Source organism: Carettochelys insculpta, chromosome 13, assembly GCF_033958435.1.
Source record: "Carettochelys insculpta isolate YL-2023 chromosome 13, ASM3395843v1, whole genome shotgun sequence".
NCBI lineage: Eukaryota > Metazoa > Chordata > Testudines > Carettochelyidae > Carettochelys > Carettochelys insculpta.
In genome coordinates this window covers 43,159,114-43,179,435 of record NC_134149.1, presented here as the reverse complement: position 1 = coordinate 43,179,435, position 20,322 = coordinate 43,159,114, and the positions used below count along the sequence as shown (strand labels likewise).

Below are 20,322 nucleotides of genomic sequence, written 5' to 3'. Positions count from 1 at the left end.
TGGGGATGGACCAGTGGCAGGGGCTACAAGGGGGTTTACCCTGGGCCTGTGCCTGGGCTACTGGGAGGTTGTCCCAGGTCCTGCACCCCCCAGGGATGACCCTGTCTAGAGACATGTTTTTTGTTCCCTGAAACTATTAAAGGCGCCTTAAAAGCGTAAAGGCAGTGACAGTGGATAGAGCACTGGGCGTCAGGTCAGGAGACCTTGTTCTGCCATTGACTTGCTGGGTGTCTTTGGGCGAGTCAGTTCAGCCCAGTCAAGGTGTATAACTGCCCTGGGGATGAGGCACTGGGATGTTTCTCTGGGCATGGGGCCTCCTTCTCTGTGTGACTTTATTTCCTTCCTGGCATTTGCAATTTGCTTTGCAGGGAGGGACTGCCTCTCACGCGTGACTGAAAAAATTTTTTCGCAGCGCTATTCAAAGAGAAACAGCCAAGCTGGCTTTTATGTTCAAATTCAGCACATTAACACACGGTTTGAACCGGCATGGGAATTTTCTGAGTCACTATAGGGGCTCATCTGCATACTTGGCTTAATCTTATTCTTGACCTCCCCCCCCGCCGCACTGCCCCTCCACTCTCTGATTTGCTCACCTTGATCATTTTTTTCTGATTTGTCCTCCTTGATTACTATTTTTGGTTCTCTGTGCCTTAAATATTGAGTCTGTTCTGGTATGACTATAGGCTGAAGAAGTGGGTCTGTCCCACGAAAGCTCATCACCTAATACATTATTTTGCTAGTCTTTGAAGTGCTACTTGACTGCTTTTTGTTTTGATAGTATATAGACTAGCACGGCTCCCTCTCTGTCACCTCTGCACAGTGATTACTACAGAGATAAATTGTCTTTTTAAATAGTGAACAATTTACAAACTGGAAACCTTCCCAAGCAGGTTTGCCATTTTCATTGTTAACTAGGGGAGATAACTCACCAGGCAAACACATACACGGAACAATCAAACAAGGAGCCGCAGGCTTTTCTTTTCTTTTATTCCCAATATCCTTAACAGTTTCATTCTGGCTGTTCCAGTGGCTGGTAATGTGTATTGAACCGAAAGCTGCTATGTTCCTGGTCCTTTGTCAGAACCAGGTTTTTGCTGGGAAGAAGTTTGAGTTCAGCCACAGGAGATGCATCTGACCATTGGAATGCACAGCGCTGAGCATCATTCAGAGGTGTGGTGAGACACACGCTTTTGAAAAGTATCAGAGAGGGAGCCGTGTTAGCCTGTAGCTTCGAGAAGAACAAGAAGTCTTGTGGCACCTTATAGACTAACAGATATTTTAGAGCATAAGCTTTCATGGGCAAAGACCCGCTTCATCAGATGCTTTTGAAAAAGACTCAAACCTCCCTTTCCTCATTCATTTGCCTCAGGAGTGGCATTGACTCCTGAACCCAGGCTTTCAAGCCATCAGCTTCCTCTCGCTTGCTAATTATTTACTGTAGACTCTTTAGACTGGGCAATCATTTAATATATGTTTCTCTGCCACCTAGGACAATGTTTAATAAATATTTCTATAGCACCTAGGGCAAGGGGGAAGTGAGTCCAACTGCTTTGTGTTCCTTCTTCTTCATCGTCATCGCTGTCTATTTCAGAACGATTTACTCTGCTTTGTAAATCTACATACTGATCAGAGGCTCTTGCTATGTGTCTGCAGCAAGAGGTACGATTTGGACCTCTTGCAAACATATCTGTCCTGGCTTTAGTTTGGCTGGCTTGCTAAAAGACCAATGGGAACAAGGTGGCATCACCTGTAGTAGGAGCTGGCAGAGCAACTACCTACCCACGAGAGCCAACCTGCTTTGTACAGCCTGCACTACTACATCCTTGTTTCTATACAGAGCTTGCTAGGTTAAAATCAGCACAGGTATGTCCAGAGAAGCTGGAGATTACACACCAGGTTAAAGGCTGTTCTGCGACAGAGGGGAAAGTCAGATTAAGGTAGCTAATTCCAGCTACGTTAATTACGTATCTAACTAAAGTCAACGTATTTAATTTGGGCTGCAGCACCGTTTCCACCGAGGGAGGTCCCGTTGACTTTCCTTACCTCTAATGGGGGGAGGAGTGCTGCTAGCAATGGGGGTGTCCTGGAAATTCAATTTAGGGTGTCCTCCAACAGACACACTAAATCGAATGCCGAAAGATTGATCGCGACAGGCTCGATTTTCCCCATCGTGTAGATGCTCCCAGAGTCTCATTCAGCTCTCAGAAATAACTCGTGGTGTCTCTGAGGACAGCTGTTAGCAAAGGCAAAGGAAGGGTGAATCTACCTGATCCATGTCTAGCGCACGACAGAGCAAGAGATGAGGGAGGAAGGATGGTTCTGTGGGTAAGGTACAGGACTAGGAGTTGGGAGGTGGACTATTGATTTGTCACTTGTTTATGGCACCTCTAATAATGAACCAGGCAAAAAGGGGTGGCCCTGCTCTGAGAAGCTTCTGCTCCAGGGATGAGCTCAGGATATCTATCTTCCATCTGCATGGCTCATGAGGAGTCATTGAATCAATTCCTCCATAGATGATGTTAGACTCCTGTGAATGTCCATCATATTTTTACTGCTAGGGACATGCTGTGCTGGAGGGATTATGGGAAAAGGGGACCATATCTGAACAAGTGAGGTCCAGAAATTAGTAGCTTTGGGGAGGAGTTAATTAAAGAGACGTGTAACAAAATGCCAGCCGCCCAGAGATCCCCTGACCCTAATGCTCCAGTAAAGGAACTACAGTCAAAACAGAATGACAAACTGATTTCTTTTCTTTGTTGTTAGCCACAAGACTTTATATTGCCATGGAGCAGTCCCATTTTACAGAAGGGGAAACTGAGACCCAGCAAGAGCAGGGGCTTGGCTGGAATGCAGCCCATTGTTGGGAGGGGCGGGGGTTGGAAACCTTTTTCTTAAGGTAGAGTTACACTATAGTGTTTCCATACTATTTTTTACATTTCTTATTTAGGGTCAGGTTAATATTCGCATACCTGGCTAAAGATTCCAGCTTCTTTGTTGGCTGCTCAGCTGAGTACACTGAAAAGGGAGACTACATTTCTAAATAGCCATCCTGTTTTTGAGAGAGACGAGGCAGGAGAAATAATCTTCCTTCGTGGCTCACCCTCTGTTGGTGAAAAGATTTGCCTGTTGGCCCTTCCCTGGTGTACGTAAAGGACAGTCCATATTTTACTTACCCTCAGTTCTAGAGGAGCAGGAGGAATCCACCTCCCTGGGGCCACTGCATGGCAGAATTCATGAACGTTTGGGTGACGCATTGTGCTGCGCGACTTTTGGACTGGAAGCACTGGAGGAGGGCAGACAGTAAGAAAGGTGCCTCCCTTGCATGACACTGCGCTGTGCTTGAACTCCATTTTCATGGTTCGGTTTTGTAGTCACTCTGTGCAAGGCAATTAGTCCTGAACTGATGCCCAACATCGCCTAGTCCTGGTTGCATCAGTGATGGGGATGAGTTACACATTTCCTCTTGGATTTGTTCCTGCATTGAGTTGTTTAGGAACGTTACAGCGGTTTTAAAGGACAGCTGCCACGCTTTGCGGCGCTTGGGGCTCTGAGTTCCCACTGATGGACTCCTGCCTGCAGGCTGTTTGTATGTGCCACGTGGACGTTCCACGACCCTAGGCATGATTTTACTGATCCTTCAGAGCAGTGCTTTGCAGGGGCCGCTGGCTGTGAGCCAAGCATATGGCCGCGGCTCTTTCCCGAGGAAGGATGATTTCTGCGGGGTGTGTATACGTGACTGGGGGGGAAGAGGGGGATGTTCCCTCCCCTGTCAGCTGGGCAAAATGTCCAAGAGGATGGACTGGAAGCTCTGCTGCAAGGATGCAGTGGAGGAGGTCTAAGTTGGATATTCGGAAAAACTATTTCCCCAGGAGGGTGTTGAAGCACTGGAATGTGTTACCGAAAGAGGTGGTGGAATCTCCATCCCTAGAGGTTTTTAAGCCCCAGCTTGATATAGTCCTGGCTGGGATGTTTTAGTTGGGGTTGATCTTGCTTTAGGCAGGGGGCTGGACTCAATGACCTCCTGAGGTCCCTTCCAGCCCTGGGATTCTATGATTTGCCCCACTGGGGAAGACCCGTGTTCCCTCTGCTCCGCTCTTCTGTGTCTCACTCGGCGTTACAGGAATGCACCTCCCACCTCCTAAGACACCTCCCTGTGCACCCCAAGTGAGTATACTGAGCAGGTGCCTAGCACCCTCCTCCCTTTGCCTCTCACAGGCTGCACTAGCTGTTAGTCTCTGCCATTGCCACAAGGTGCTGGTTGCCACCTCCAACCAGTCACACCTGCACTGCTGGCTCAGGCCGTGGCATAGGGGCAGAGGGGAAGCAGTATACACCTCCGGGTCTCAGGGCCAGTGTGGCAGGTGTGGGCAGCCCTCTGGCCTGCTCCAGGATGCTCCCTGCACCCAGAGGTCCCCCCAGCATCGAGCATCTTCCTTAGGAGGCCTGTAGGCCTGGCCTAGGGCTCCTCCACATCAGCCTGTCTGGTGCAAACAGCTGTAGGGGGATGCTAAATTGTCATGGACAGCTGCTCTGAGTCAGGCCAGACACCCCCACGGAGCCTTTGTCCCTACTAGCTCTTCCACCAGCACAGCTGCCCCATCTTAGGGGCAAAAGCCTAGCAAAGGCGAGGCCCAAGGAACGCCTCAGGACCTGCAGGAGCTCCACCAGCAGAGAGCTGAGACAGGAGCACAGGAAATAGAACCCAGGAGTCCTAGCTCGCTGCCTGCTGTCCCACTATCCCCACGGTCTCCTCGCAGGAAGGAGCGGAAGGGTGAGTTGTTTAGTTCTGCACTAGAGTCTTCGCTACCTGGGAAAACGCTGCTGTTACATCCCCCGGCACAATCCTTTATGGGGCTTGGGTAAGCAGCAGTTTGGTATTGGGCTGTCGGCAGGCAGGTCTCCACCCGGTTCACCTGTTCTCTGGACCCATTGCTTATACATCCTCATGGTCAGCCTGCCATGTTTGTAGGGCAATGAAATGCTGCGTATGACTAAATAATCAGAGGTGGGTAAAGTATGCAAAAAGTTACCTGAGTAAAAGTACAGCTACTGCGAGGGGATGTAACTAAGTAAAAGTCATAGCTTCCTTCTGGAAAACTACTCGAGTAAAAGTACAAAGGCATCACACCCTGATTGTGCTCAAGTATCCAGACGCAGCCATGGAACGTTGTTTTTTTTAACTTCTGGATGCGTGAGCACAATCAGGGTGTGATGCCTTTGTACTTTTACTCGAGTAGTTTTCCAGAAAGAAACTTTGACTTTTACTTAATCTCTTCCCAAAGTAGCTGCACTTTTACTCTAGTAACTTTTTGGGGTCTTTTTCTCACCTCTGCAAAGAGTTTCTCACTCAAATCCCACCCACTTGGTTTCTTTCTGGGTGGGGAGATTCTTACCTTTTGCAGATAATCTCTGGTTCTCCCTATAGTGTTGTGCCTCCCACAGCCAAAAAAAAGGCCAAGTTAACACCCTGAGCAGCAGGCCTGGTGGGCACTCAGGAGCCATGACGTCTGGAATAGCATCCCTTACACTGCATGCTATGTCTGTGAAGCATGCCAGCTCCCTCAGAGTAACACTCGATGCCTGCCAGCTCTGGGTGAATGCACAGATAGAAGCCTACATGCTTCAGGTATGCAGCCAACCTGGGTGGATGGAGGCACCTGGACTTTGCCCTTATGCCTGGTAATACTCCTCTGGTATGTGAGCTCCGAGGAAATGATCATCTCCTCAACTTGTGTTGCCTTTATAAACTAGATTATGCAAGATTTCACCTGGTTTCATGCAAATTCCCAATAAACACGCTGCAGTTCAGCCAATTGCTTCCTTACAGAGAAACAGTCGCAAGTCCGCAGACGGGAGAGGAAGAAGGAAATATCATTTGCTTCCTTGAGATGTTAATGAGTTTTTCTTAATTTTTTTTTCCCATTAAAAATCCAGCTCTTGTCTGAGAACGGGTAGATTAAAGTACTGCAGGTACTGAGTCAGGCAAAACTCTTGACGGAGATGTGACTGGTTAATTGGAACCATTTAGAACTCTTGGGATTTGTTTTTTTGTTTTTGATTTTTGCCACTCAAACACCCCACAAGCTGTTGGCAGGGGGGGAAAAGTCCTTTATTGAAGATTTAACACTGCAGCTCCCCTACTTAAAGGCTTCAGAAAGTCCCCATCCGGATTCCTGGGCTCTCCAAGGAAACTCCCAGCAAAATGGGGGAGCTTAGACTTTAAGGTGAAATCAAGCAGAAAAAAAAAATCAAACTTTTCCAGGTGTGCTTCACATAAATCTGGTTCAGTTTCCTTACTTCCATTCAGCGTTAGCAGGGGGTGCCCCTTCCCCTTCAGCCCTCTACCTTTCTCAGCAGCTTGTCCATTTCTTGTGTTTGGTGGGAACTGGTCACACGAGAATAGTCCCCATGACATGGGTAAAGCAATCAGGTCTTGCAGTGAAGCTAGGACCGAACCGTTTGTTAACCACCCTCCCGAATGGTGCCCCACCATATAAAGATCCAGTGTTTGACTTTGGAGAAGTGCTTGAAACAGACCCCTGCCTTGCAGTGTAACCAGGACCAAAGTGGGTTATATCTGTGGTGTGGGATGGACACGCTGGAGCTCAGTCCCATAATGAATTACATCCCACTTTCCAGTGTAGCTAATCACTATGCAGTCTTTTCGACAGCCCTGTCTACACTACAGTTTAAACTGGATTAGGCGGATCCAGATCAAACGTGGGAGCTGGAAGTGTGTCACACCAGTGTAGACGCGACCTCTGCTAACTATTTTATAGCCTCAGGCCAAATGTGTGGTTTTTTCCTGAAGAGACGAGTGTGTTGGGCGCCCCAGAACTGAGACCCCTCTGACTTGCAGTGGTGAGTGCTCAGTGCTGGCTCAATGTCAAGCCCTTTTAAGACCCCCCAAAACTAGGGATGTAAATCCTGTTTAATTGGTTAACTGGTTAAACAACAAATTGGTGGGGAGGAGGCTGGGCGGGGGTGGCTACCCCAGATTCCCACCCTTGGCATGCTGAGTCCCCTGGTCTAGCAGGTGGGGACTGCTCTGGTGGGCTGGAGCTCCAGCCCCTACCAGTTAACCCTACCCGCTAAGCCTCATCCCATCAGGGTTGAGGTTTGCTAGTTAAGCAGCCCTGCTAGAAACTGAGTCAGACACAATCACTGGGCACGTGGGGAAGCCTACGTAATGGCCAAGATGTGCTGCCATTCAGCCCCGGCCCAGGAAAAGCCGCGTCTGCTGTCTCTGGCTACCACGCTGGTCTTCTAGGCAGAGTTGTGGCGCTCTCCCCTCTGCAGCTAATTGCTGTAGCTTAATGCCTTTGGTGGAACAGAGGTGGCACTGGCTGTACCACTGGGGAACCTGAGCCTGCGTGCAAAACCCTCACTGTCCCGTAAAGAGGTCAGCTGCAGGGCAGCGTTGATGCTGACTGCGTGGGGTGATGACTTCCTCTCTCCCAATGAGGCCCCCATTGATTCATTCACAGCAAAGGCCCTGCGGTCTGAGAGCTCAGCCAGGGGGTTGGGAGGAGGGGGAGAGAACAGATGATACCGTTGTGCTCAACAACAGCGTGATTTGTGACTGGTGCTGCCAGTTGAAGCCCTCTTGCCCTGTACTACTAACCCGCCTATCTTCTGTGCCGTCAGCCCTGTCTGCTGCCGTTGGGAAGAAGGGGAGGGCCGGGAAAAGGGACATGGCTCCTGAAATTAGAGTCACTTCTGCAGACTTGATGGCTGGGTCCCGGCCCACGAGAATGACTTTTCTCCTCGCACGCTGGTTTAAACCAGGAGTCGCTTTATTTCCGCAGGTTCGCACAGGGGGAGGTTTGCCACAGCAGCGCCGGTGGTGCGGGCTGCCTCCATCACACCCTGCTTGGCCGTTGCTTAGTATTGCTATTTCTTCCATGGCAGGAGCCCCTGTGCCAGACCCAGCACTTCCTGTCCCGGGCTGGAGAGCGAAACAGGCCAAACCCAGCAAGTGGGAGGGAGAAAGAGAGGCCAAGGGAGCTGCTCCGCCACTGATGGGCTGGGGGGCTTTGGGCCAAGGCCTGTACACCATCTGATTCCTAGTTTAGGGCTTTATTGATTGAGTCAGTTCCAACCGCTTCTCTTCCCTCTCCAGCCTCTGCTCTCTCCTTCCAGGCTGCTCCCGAGCATGGGGGAGGGTCTCTCGCTACCCCAGCGTCTCAGCCATTCTCTACTACCCGCCTTATCTTCCTTCTGCAAGCTGTCATCCGGCCCCCTGTGTCTGTAACACTGTCGAAAGCTGTGGAAGGGCAACCGCTGCAGAGATGGTAGGAGGGGGCAGAGGGATCCCTTCAGGCAGCATTCCCACAATGTTCTCCATCTGTGTGTGGAATAAATGCTGTTCTGTGCACGAAGGCACACGAAGATGTGTACCACGCATAGAAACACAGGCTGCCAAGTGTTGGCAGCTGTGGGCGCACAGCTAATTAGCAGGGCGGCACCAGCTCAACTTACAGGGAACGCTGCCTTCAGGCCCATGAGAGTCGGAGCTAGAGCCTACTGGGGATGTTCTGTGCTGGCTCTGAGCTATGGGATTCAAACCCAGGGCTTGCTCCTGTCTCTAGTTGTTGTCATGATATCATGACCCGGTGGCATCGTCTGCTAAATCAAATGTCTTGATTTTGTAATTTTTTATTATTCCCTTAGCACCCAGAGGCAGCAGCCAGGGTCGGGGAACCGTTGTGCAAGGCACTGCCGAAGACATGGACTTATCTCGACGAGCGCGGTGCTGCATTGTCACGGTGGGATTGTGGGAAGAGCGGGTGGCTTGCGGGAAGGTTTTGATTCAAACTAAATACAGGGCATCAGAGAACAAACTCCAGGCAGTTTCTGTTGTTATAAGTCCTTGTGGGTCTTAATGCCAGGGCCAGAATAGAGTGGCTGTGGTCTGATTAAGGAGTAAAATTCACCCTGGCCATAGACTCCAGTTCCATCCCGTTCAAAGCCTATTTGGAAGGCTGAAGGGGTGCATGGAATTTGTCCTACTGGAATATATACCCACCGTTCACAGCACGACACATCGGGGGGTTTAAGCATGGATGTTCGTAGCAACTTGAGAGTCCTCAGACACGGCCAGCTTGGCTCAGGATGCTCTAGGGACAATCTTCCGGAGAGGAGAGAGAGCACAGCAACATCCTGAGGGCGGCTCGGATGAGCACAGCTTCCCTTTTGATTGCTTTCTGCTTTGCAGGCTGGCGTCTGGGAATTGCCAGCTCGCTTCTGGGAGTCGTGCTTTGCATTAACCAATTACGCGGAGCATGTGAAAGGCAATAAAACAGGGATTTAGGGGTCTCACAAAAAGCAAGAGGAGAGCACATGGTGGTGGGGATGCAAGAAACAGATCAATTAGACTGAGTGATATTAGGGGCCAGATTTTCCAGCAGCTTCAGGTATGCAATTTAGAGCCAGTTATCTAAATTTCACTTGCTGTTGTGTTAAATGTCCATGCACATGGAGGTGCAATTCAGGTACACGCTGCAGGCAAAATCACGTCCCTGATCTCTCTGAATATTTTTATTTATGATCCCTACACATCAGAAATAAATCTCTCGCTATACTTTTCGCTTGGGAGCCCATTCTCCATGCATTCCACCAGTTTTAATGCGGCTCAAACAATAGGTGACACTATTCCTTTAAAACAGACTGCTGTCTGCCTCAAACCCAGAGCTGCTGGGTGATTGGGACCATATGTTGGTTATGTGACCCCTGCACAGGAAACACACACCTCCTGGGATCTGAACGCATTCCATGCAATTCAGTCCAGCTCAGACAATCCCCACTGGCGTTTCTTTCAATAACTTCTACGATGCATGTTTTCGTTATTCCTTTAAAATGATCAGTTTTATTTTGCAAGTAAATTCTTCACCTTCCTTTCCCATGGGCTGTTTCTTAACCTACGTGCCTCACCAGGTGACTGCTCTGGACTTTGAGGGTAAACATGTGCAAAAGAAGGATGGGGTGAAAAGGTCACTTAGATTTCTGGTATCTAATGGCAAAGCCCTTGTTCCCAGAGAGACTGGCCAGCTGACTTGAATTCATGCAGTTTGCTGGTCCAGGTGGCAGGTGCTGGAGCAGCCAAAGGCTAATCCATGTGAAATACTCTCTCCAGTCTGGTTTAAACAGTCCCTTGGCGTGCTGCTCTCTACAACTTTAACACAGTTCTGCAGCCTTTGTGCTCTAATTGTGGAAGGCAAGATGACCTAATGCAGGGACACTCATAATGACCCAGAACTGGTTCTTTAATATACTGCCTGTGGCTCTTTGCAGCAGAGGATATTAAAACATGGTGCAATTTCATCATTAACTGGGCTGAGTTACTAAGCAATCAGAATGCTTTTACAATAAACTCTTTCGCATCCGGCATTCTATCATCTGGAACTCTCACATAACCGGCATTTTAACCATCAGTGAATTTTAGTTACTTTTTCCAGAAGTACAGTACGGGGAAAGTAAATACAAATAAATGCAACAAATGCAGTGTAAGTTGACAGTGCACAGTACTGTTGTTCATAAATAAAGTACCCTGCATACAGTTTTGTTTGTTTCTTAATATCTAATATCTTAATATCTAATCTTGTTTTCCTTTCGTGTTATGCATTGCTAGATACACCTCTCTATTATCCAGAGTATTTGAATATCTAGCAACCTCCCGGTCCCTGGGGCTGCCAGGTATGAAAGAGTTTACTGTAATATGTTATTAACCATTTGTAGCTGATGATAATATTTAGTTGGTCCTTTTGCTGGGAGAGAGAGAGAGAGAGATGGGGGTGCGTGGGGAGAGCTAGGTAGGTAGATGATTGTAAATGAAACAATGAGTTCACACAGCAATGACTCTTGTGGGTCCTGTTGATTGCTAGTTGGGCTCCTGAACCACTGAGGCCTACCTGTGATCTAGCAGTTAGATCGCATGCCCAGGAGTTGGGTATCTTCAGTTCTAGAGCTTCCTGTGTCAGTCTGGGCTAGCCACACCTAGCTATTCTCCCTTCTGTATGCTGTTGGCCAACGAGGGAGTCCGTGGGAGATAATTGATTGGCGCTTTTGAGGAACTCCCATGTTGCACTGATGAGCAGCGTACAACTGACTCAAAATACAACATTCCTTCCCTCTGCTTCATGAGTTCATTCCCGGTGTGGTCTGCAGCTGGAAAGTGCTGGCAAAGGACATAGCTTTTTTCCTGGAAGCAACAGGAGTTGTAGCAAGAAATGGGGACCCAAGAGACACCCACAGATGTGCTTTGGACAGCTCATGGGCCCCCTCTGAGCCTCAGTTTCCCCCTGTTCGGAATGAAGATTATTAAATTCACCTGCCTCCCCAGGGGGGCTGGGAAAGTCAGAGAAAGGAAGGGCTGAGAGGGCAGGGGACAGTTCATCTAGTCCAACCCCTCACACTGGAGCAGGGTCAACTTTATTTTGACCATCCCCGAGGGGTGTTTGTACAGGTGGAACCTCTGTAATCCGGCATGGTTTTAGTTAGCCAGATGACCACTTACCATGGGTGTTGGCAAGTTTCCCATGGCCCCATAAAGTTTGTTTACAGCCATTGGTCCTGGGTCCGTGCTGTTTAGTGAGCTGTAATTTACCCCTAAATGTCTTCTAAGGGCGCGGTAAGCAGTGGAAAGTGCAGGTAATGTGCTAGATAATATTGACCTCCTGTGGGCTGGCAAATTCCTTTGTTCAGCTCTGGTCAGGTCCCGAGGATGCCGGAAGAGAGAAGTGCACCCAGTAGAACCTGAGCTTAACAACTTCCAATGATGGCTTCATAACCGCTCTTGGAAACCTATTCCACCTTCAGGGGACGTGGAGAATATTTGATAATCATCCACTTGATAACGTGCCTCAACGTATTTCAAAACTAGGTAAGTCGTCTTTTTTCAGGACTAAACACGCCCCTTTTTTAACCTTTCCTCGGGCAGGTTTTTTAATATTATCATTTTGTTCTGCTTCCGATCCTCTTCAGTTGGTCCACTTCTTTGCTAAAGCAGGCACCCAGCATGGGATGCACCACTCCAGCGTGGCCCTAGTCTTACACAAAACGCTCCCATAAATGCACCCGCTTTTTGCAATTGAATCACACTGTTGACTCTTATTGGATTTGAGACCCACTCTAACACCCAACGTCTCATCTGCAGTTTTACTGCCTCAGCAGTTATTCTCCATCTTTGAGCTAAACACAGTAAACGCTCGAAACAGGTGATTTCGAGTTGCACGTAACTCACATTAATGTGAGTTAAGTGCAACTCAAAATCCCACCCCCCCCAGTCCTGGCTCAACCTCCCCGGCCCCATGTGGTTCCGGTTCAACCCCTGCCCTGGTTCAAACCACCTGTGTGCGGGTTGGGTCCCATCCTCCCACCCCAGTTCAAACCCTCGGCCATGGTTCAAACCCCCTGTGGCCTGGCTCACAGCCCTCCGGCTCAGTCCCCCCTCCATGTCCGCCTCTAACTCCGGCTCACCCCTCCTGCGCCCAGCTCCGGCTCAACCCCCTGCAGGGTGGCATAGCCGTGGCTCAACTCCACCACCCTGCCCCTCCTACAGCCCTAACCCACCCCAGGCTTAACCCCCTGCCCCTCTCCTATGGCCCCAGCCCACCATCAGGCTTCACCCTCCCCAACTGCCCCTCCAACCGGAGGACGTACCTTTCAAAAGGAGCTCCAGCTGCTGCTGCTGCTGCTTCCCTGGCTGCAGAATGTGCATCAGGGAAAACGGCTGCACCCCCGACTTACGTGAAATTCAGGTTATGCGAGGGACCATGGGACTGCAACCCTCACGTAAATTGAGGGTCTACTGTATACAGGTGTGTTTTGACCTTCCTAAGTGTAGTACTTTGCACTTGTCTTCGTAGACCTTCCTCTTGCTGGCTTCAGCTTTGTTCTCTGGTTTGTCAAAGTCATTTTGAATTCTAAACTGGTCCACTGAAATGCGAGCAAGTCCTCCTGACTTGGTGTCAGGCACAAATTTTATCAGCATACTCACCAACGTTTTCATTAATAACTTGGATACTGGAGTGAATAGGGCTGGCCCCCGTTAGATATGTCCTACCAGTGTGACAGCAAACCATTGATAGCTACTCTTTGGCTATGTCTACACTTTCATCAACAAAACTCGCAGAGCATCTACACACAAAAAAGTCATGTAGGTGCTCTGGGGGGCCCTTTTGTCGACAGAACGGGTCAAGAGACCGATCCACTTTTGTGTGCCGATGGGAAGTTTTGTCAGAACTTCTCCTCCAACAGTAACTTCTGTAGACAGATGCTTCTAATATAGATGTAGCCTTTGAATGTGGCTTTCTCAATCAGTTGTCACCCACCTTATACTAAATTTAATCTAAACCACATTTCCCAAGCTGCTTAAGAGACTGTCCTGTTGGACTGAGTCAAGAGCGTTACTGAAGGCAAACTATATCAAGTCTGCTGCTTTGCCTTTATTTACTAAGAAGTAACCCTGTCAAGGAAGGAAATTAGGTTGGCTTGTCCTAGCTTGTACTTGACACATCATACTGGCTACTCCTTATAACTCTAGGTGCGTATACATTAACTGGTGAATCATCTGTTCAGTATCTTCCCAGGTACAGTAAGGTCGTGACATTTGCTACTTTAACATTTGTGAATTCAATTATTTACGAGCAGGGGGATCGCCTGGCCCTGACGCGGCTGCTGGGGCTGAGCTGCTCCTTCCCTCCCCCTAGATAGGGGATCTTTTAGGGTCTCAACCATGCTCCATGAGTTTTTGAAGATAATTGCAGGAAGTTCCGAGATTGCTTCAGCTGGTTCTTTAAGTATCCTAGGATTCATTTAGTTAGGCTCTGCCATATTGAAAACATCTAACTTACTTAGCTATGCTTTAACCAGTGCTTTCCCTATTTTGGCTTATGTTTCTACCCCCAGATGTTAGTACTTATGGTGTTAACTTTATGATGACAAAGAATCTTTTCAGTGAAGACTGAAATTAATAGGCTTTAGGTACCTCAGCCGCCTTGATGTAGTCCGTTACTGCCTCTCCTTCCATGCTAAGCAGGGACCTACAAATTTCTTTGGATTTCTCTTGTGCCAAATATACCTAGAAAAGTCTCATTACCTTTAATGTTTCTTGCTAAATGTAACCCATTTTGTATTTAACCTTCCTAATTTCATCCATGCCTGGTCTGGTCTGTCATATCCATCCTTAGCAATTTGTCCCGATTTCCATCGTTTGTGGGACTGTTTCTAATGTTCAGGCCATTAAATCATGTGAATGTTTCCGAAGAATGTCGAGATGCTTGATTGGCAGGAACTAAGTGAGACCCAAGTCCAGTTCTGTAATGAATTCCTTCCCACTGGAGGGGAGGGTATTGTATGTCGCTAGGATGACATATAAATGCCGATACTAAGCACTTCTGGGATCTTTAGTGATCACAGTCTGTCCCATACACACAGGATGTTGGCCCTCGTATCCTAGCAAGATTCCATTTCAGGTGAGCACGTGCTTCTTACATGGAACTCCCACGTTAGTTTCAGCTGGATACAATATTACCCTCCTGAAAAGTGTGCTGTTAGGTCATGCAGCAAGTGAAAGCTGGGATGTAATGCAACTTACATTTTAGATCTTCTGTAAAAGAAGAAGTCAATAACTTGCTGTGATGCTGGTGCCAGCTCTGATCAAACCAATAGGCTGAGCCAAAAACTGCGAAACTCACAGCTGGAAGCTAGGCAAATTAAGAACATAAGACCGAGTATAGTGGGTTAGAAGTCCATCAAGCCCAGTTTCCTGTCTTCTGGCAGGGGCCAATGCCAGGTACTTAAGAGGGAATGAACAGAACTGGCAATCAAGTGACCCATCCCCTGTCGCCCATTCCCAGCCCCTGGCAAATAGGGGCCAGGGATACTTCAGAGCATATTTTCCCTTCCCTGCCCATCCTGATTGATAGCTATCGATGGACTTGTCCTCCATGACCTTATTTATTTCTTTTCAGAGCCCTGTGGTCCTGGCCTTCACGACATCACAAGAGCTTGACTGTGCATTGTCTGAAGAAATACTTCCTTTGTTTTAAACCAGCTGCCTATTCATTTCGTTTGGTGGCCTCCTTTGTTATGGGAAGGAGTAAATACCACTTCCTTATTCACTTTCCCTGCACCAGTCATGATTTTGTAGACTTTTACCATGTTTCCCTTTAGTCATCTCTTTTCCATGCTAAAAAAGAGTCACGGTTTTATTAATCTCTCCTATAGAAGCTGTTATAAACCTGTGTATGTGTTGCCCTTCTCTTTACCTTTTCCAATTCTAGTATATCTTCTTGTTTTCGATGATCAACCAGAGCTGAAGTCAAGATGTGGATGTACCCTGGAATTGCACAGAGACAATGTGGTATTTTTTTTGTCTTATTAGCTATCCCTTTCCTAATTATTCCCAACATCCAATTTGCTTTTTTAACTGTTGCTGCATATTCAGCAGATGATTTCAGAGAACTAGTCACAACAGTTGCAAGATCCCGTTTCTCGAGCGCTAGCAACTCACTTTATATGTGTTGCTGGGATTATGATTTCCAAAATGAATTACTTTTTATTTATCAACAGTGAGTTTCATCTGGCATTTTGTTGCTCAGTTTTTGTGAGATCCTTCTGTAACTCTTTGTGGTCTGTTTTGGAGTTAACTATCTAGAATAGCAGCTGCAAATTTGCCGCCTCACTTGATTATTCCTTTTTCCAGTATCATATTGTGGAATCTCCATCTCCGGAGATATTTAAGAACTGGTTAGATAAATGCCTATCAGGGATGGTCTAGACAGTACTAGGTCCTGCCACGAGGGCAGGGGGCTGGACTCGATGGCCTCTTGAGGTCCCTTCCAGTCCTAGTGTTCTATGATTCTATATTGTTATTATAGATCAAAGTGATTGTTAAATGCATGAGAATGTATTTGGTGTTTAAGCTTCATGAAAACAAATGGGTTGTTGCATTCCTTGTTTTCACTCTTTCACATGCTCTTGTAATGTTGTAGCGAACATTGACGTTACAGAAATCCCCATAGCTAGATAACCCATCACACAAGCACCAAGCCTCATGTAATGCAAATGCAGAACTTCAAAAGAACAAGGCTCATGCTCTGCCCTCTATCTTCTAATCAAAGAAAGATCCCAGCTGGGTAGCGATGCTGTCAGCTTGGTTTTCTGTGAGAAGCAGCGGCAATGAAGGGTCCTGTGGCACCTTATAGACTAACAGAAAAGTTTTGAGCATGAGCTTTCATGTGCACAGCCTCACTTCATCAGATGCTGGTCTTGGAAATCTGCAGGGCCAGGTATACCAAGACCAGTATCTGATGAAGTGAGTCTGTGCTCATGAAAGCTCATGCTCAAAACTTTTCTGTTAGTCTATAAGGTGCCACAGGACCCTTCATTGCTGTTACAGATCCAGACTAACACGGCTACCCGTCCGATACTTGTGAGAAGAAGGTGTAATATGGACTCAGGGAAGGATCCTTTATCCCTGGACTCTTTGGATTGTAATTAGGCAGAATAACTAAATGAGGGGACAGTGATCACAGAGTTGTTTAGCCCTAGAGACTTTTGGGAAACTGACGAATTACTACGTCTCTGCCACCTTTTGGAGCCATGGTCTGTGACTCACCTGTGCCTACACTTTCCCCGCTTCAATTTCTCATTTCTTCGCTAATAATAATTAATTTACTATAGAACTGGCTATTTAGCATTGGCTTTGGTGTGAGATCTAGGATGGAACTTGACATGGGTGAGTGCCTGATTTCCGGGGTCCTGGAGTATTTGCGATTTTTCGCATAAGTAGCCATTTATCACATCATCCATTTTGCTGGGGTGGCATGATACGATGGAATCACAGGTAGTCCTCCGAGATGCTTCTGTCTACTTTGGGCTTTCGCATTAGGTCCCGCTTTGGTGACATCTAAAAATGGAACTTACAGCTAGTTTGGGGGTATTTACCCTGCTTTTGGCAGTCTGCCCTGAGGTTGACACTCACAATCATGGGCCAGTCCAAACAGGGTGACACTTGTACCTGTTCTTTTTGTTCTGTGTTAGTGAGCACCTACTCTAATGGGGATCTGGTTGTTACAAGAATACAAATTAGATACTCCACTATGATATTATTAGCATTAAACAAAACCAAGACTACATTCTACAAGTCCCTGCACAGGGAGAAGATTGCCGACAGATGTCTCTTTAATCTAGCATGGAAAAAAAACCAATGCATTCCAGTGGCTGGACGCCTAAGTTAGACAAATTCCAGCTAGAAGAAAGGCACAGTTTTTAAACAGCGGTTGTAACTGACCATTGAAACAACTTGCCTCTTGACTCACTCAATTCTCTATCACTTGGAATCTTAGAGTCCAGACTAGCTCTTTCTAAAAGATGCTGTAGCTCAGCCAGAACTTGTAAGCTTGATGCCAGGAGTTCTCTGGCCCGTGTTATGCAGAGGTCAGACTACATGATCCTCAAGCTCTATGGCAATGCATTTGTGGTGGTGGGTGACCTTTAGAAAGGCATCAGAGGGCTGAATAAACAAGAAAGTAAACGGCCCCACTTTTGAAAAACAAACAACCACTTACATTTCAATGCCCTACAGCCTGGCAACGGCTTACACAATTAGCTTCAAACTTGCCCGGACTTATCGATCTCTGGCTGAATATGCTTAGGCTGAAGGCAATGCAAAGCAAGAGGGTCTAAAGGAGGCTTGGAACAGAAACGGTCTTAAAACCTTCAATTATAACATCATGCCTAGTAATATACAATGAACCATGTGCACTTTGGGTGTAAGTAGAATCAGATGTTCTTCTCTCCTTCCCTCGGTAAGAGAACCAGCAATTTCATAGTGCGCGTCATCCTGCCCCGAGTTCAGCCTGCCCTTTGCAACTCAGATGCATATAGAACAGGCAGTATCGGCGGTCCTCAGTTTGTAACCATAGAGGACTCATGGCCACAGGTGAAATCCACATGCTTTCTCGCAGCTGGCAGGCCCCAGCTGAAGTTCACACCAAGGGCTCTAAGAGCCGGGGAGGTTAGCGTGAGAGATCTCCTGTTGCTAATGGGCTTAGAGAACTGTTCTCACCCACACACACAGCTGGAAGAACCAGCTTTCTGGTGCTGGTATTAACACTGTCTCGGGCCAGGCTGTGGGTTCCCATCCTTCCTTCGGGTCCATGATACAACAGAAGAAAGTTGGGCGTCTGCCTGGCATTTAAGAGTACAGAAAGTGGGGAGTCATGACTGCCTGAAACCTGTTTTTGACCCTGCTGGAGAGGATGAGCCGAGAACCCCAAAGTGAGGCGATTTAACTGTTGCCTATTTTGGAGTGGACGATTAGTCATTTACACCAAAAGCGCAAGTCAGGTCTGGGTGGGTGGAAAAGCAGCTTATATGTCAGTGAGTACAGATGGACTTGCTCACCGCTTCTCTGCTGAGTCTCCTGTGATCTCACTCCTCTTGGGAATGACCTTGCTGATGAGTCCTATCTGTACAGGTGTGGTCTTCTCCCACCCTACACTGTCCCACGTATGGTCAGGTCCCCGGTCTGCGTCTGTGTGAGTCACTGAACTCTGCAGATCTTTAATGCCTGAAATGAGGGGCTATGTCACATCTGAGCTGGATTCTGAGTGAACTTCATAGCGTTGCTGGCCCTTTAAGGGGTGTTGTAATAGGTCAGGGGTTCTGGGCGCAGCTAGAGAAATCAACCGAGGGTATCTTTGCTTAAAATCCAGGCTACCTGCAGCCCCAGGCTGGGATTTCCTTTCCACTAAGGCCAATCCAATCAGACACAGAAGTACCTCTGTCGGCCCCCTGGCCAGCTAGAAGACACACAAGCAAACCCACAGACTTTCCAGCTGCTATACCAGCTCAGACGAACAACCCCAAAGTTAGGCGAGAGGTTCTTAAAACCTGTCTCACCAACACGAAACAGATTCTTCTGGTCCCCAAAGGGTCCAGCCACAGTCCTCAGTCAATATATACTTGGATCTTACCCAAACCACCATGCTCACCAATCCTTCAGATCTAGGTATCTAAAGGTTTATTAACAAAAAAAAAAAAAAAAAAAAAAAAAAAAGGACCGGGGTTAAAGTGATACTTTACATACATCCATTACAGCTATTGATGCCGGCCAGCGATGTTCTGTGCTGAGTCTTGAAAGTCTCTGAAAGTCCATTTCAGGTTATACAGTTTTAGTTACTAGAGAAATGTAGACCTGGCCAGCTGGAGTCAGCATGGTGATGCACGGTCCTTGGAACAGGACAACAGCTTCTCTCCCCCAAGATGGACGCTGCGAGGTCCACCTCATGGTTCTCTCTCGTGTCCAAAGAAAAAAGCCGTTTCCTCTTCCCATAGGTCCTTGGGGGTCTGCCCCACCTAACCCAGGTGGGCTGTTGTGACAAATTGCCATTGGTCGCTGGTTTGGGCAGCACATCTCCCTCATTTACATGGCAGGTGGAATCTAAGTCTGGGCATCTCATTTCAGTTCATTTGCTCAGCCCAGGTCACCTGACCAGCGGGCTGCATTCCACCGACAGGTCCCGAGTATCTGGGATGTGGATTTGGCATCTGCACACCTGGTTTTCACACTATTGTTCAGCCCAACATTCTCTCTGGGGCTCAGTTCACACCTGCGATTGTGAAGCTTAGCGCTGACGCATTGCTAATACAGCAACATAACTAAAATCGATAACTTTACCCACATACATGGTACAGACATATAAGTAGCACGCATCCTCAGCTTTCATTAGGCACTTCAAGTGCCCGCCCACCCCCAGCTCAATATTTGGGGTCAATAGATAGACCAGGCACATAAAATGGCTTCCAAATCCAATATAAAAATCCAGTCATGTGACAGGTGTCTGACCGCCTCCTCCAGTGACTCAGCAAGTTGCCTGCTCCGTTGAGAGCTGTAGGGCAGCATGCCTACTCCATTGCAGCCTGGCCAAGGGCACGACCAGTGTCAGGGCTGACTGCCATTGGGGTCACTGGGGATCTGGCCCACAACACGCCGATTCACGCCAGTTCACTTAGCTCAGCCTGACTCTCGTTGGCTGCCCTTGGACCACTTCCAGACTCCCCACCTTGGGCATCCTTGGTCCCGTGGCAGATCCTCAGGGTCTTCGGGGTCTGAACCCTTAGGTGAGGCCAGGAGGTCTTAGAATCCTATGGCTGGAAGGGACCTCAGGAGGTCATTGAGTCCAGCCTCCTGCCTAAAGCAGGATCAACCGCAACTAAATCATCCCAGCCAGGGCTATGTCAAGCCGGGACTTAAAAACCTCTAGGGATGGAGATTCCACCACCTCTCTCAGTAACACATTCCAGTGTTTCACT

General features: G+C 47.9%; 1 long non-coding RNA gene across 1 annotated transcript; it reads left to right on the top strand.

The window, feature by feature from the left end:
* The first annotated feature begins 8,694 nt into the window (after positions 1-8,694).
* LOC142020375 (uncharacterized) lies at positions 8,695-11,861 on the top strand. Its single transcript, XR_012647378.1, has 3 exons — positions 8,695-8,768; positions 10,631-10,695; positions 11,704-11,861. It is a non-coding gene; the product is annotated as an uncharacterized LOC142020375 (long non-coding RNA).
* Positions 11,862-20,322: the final 8,461 nt, after the last annotated feature.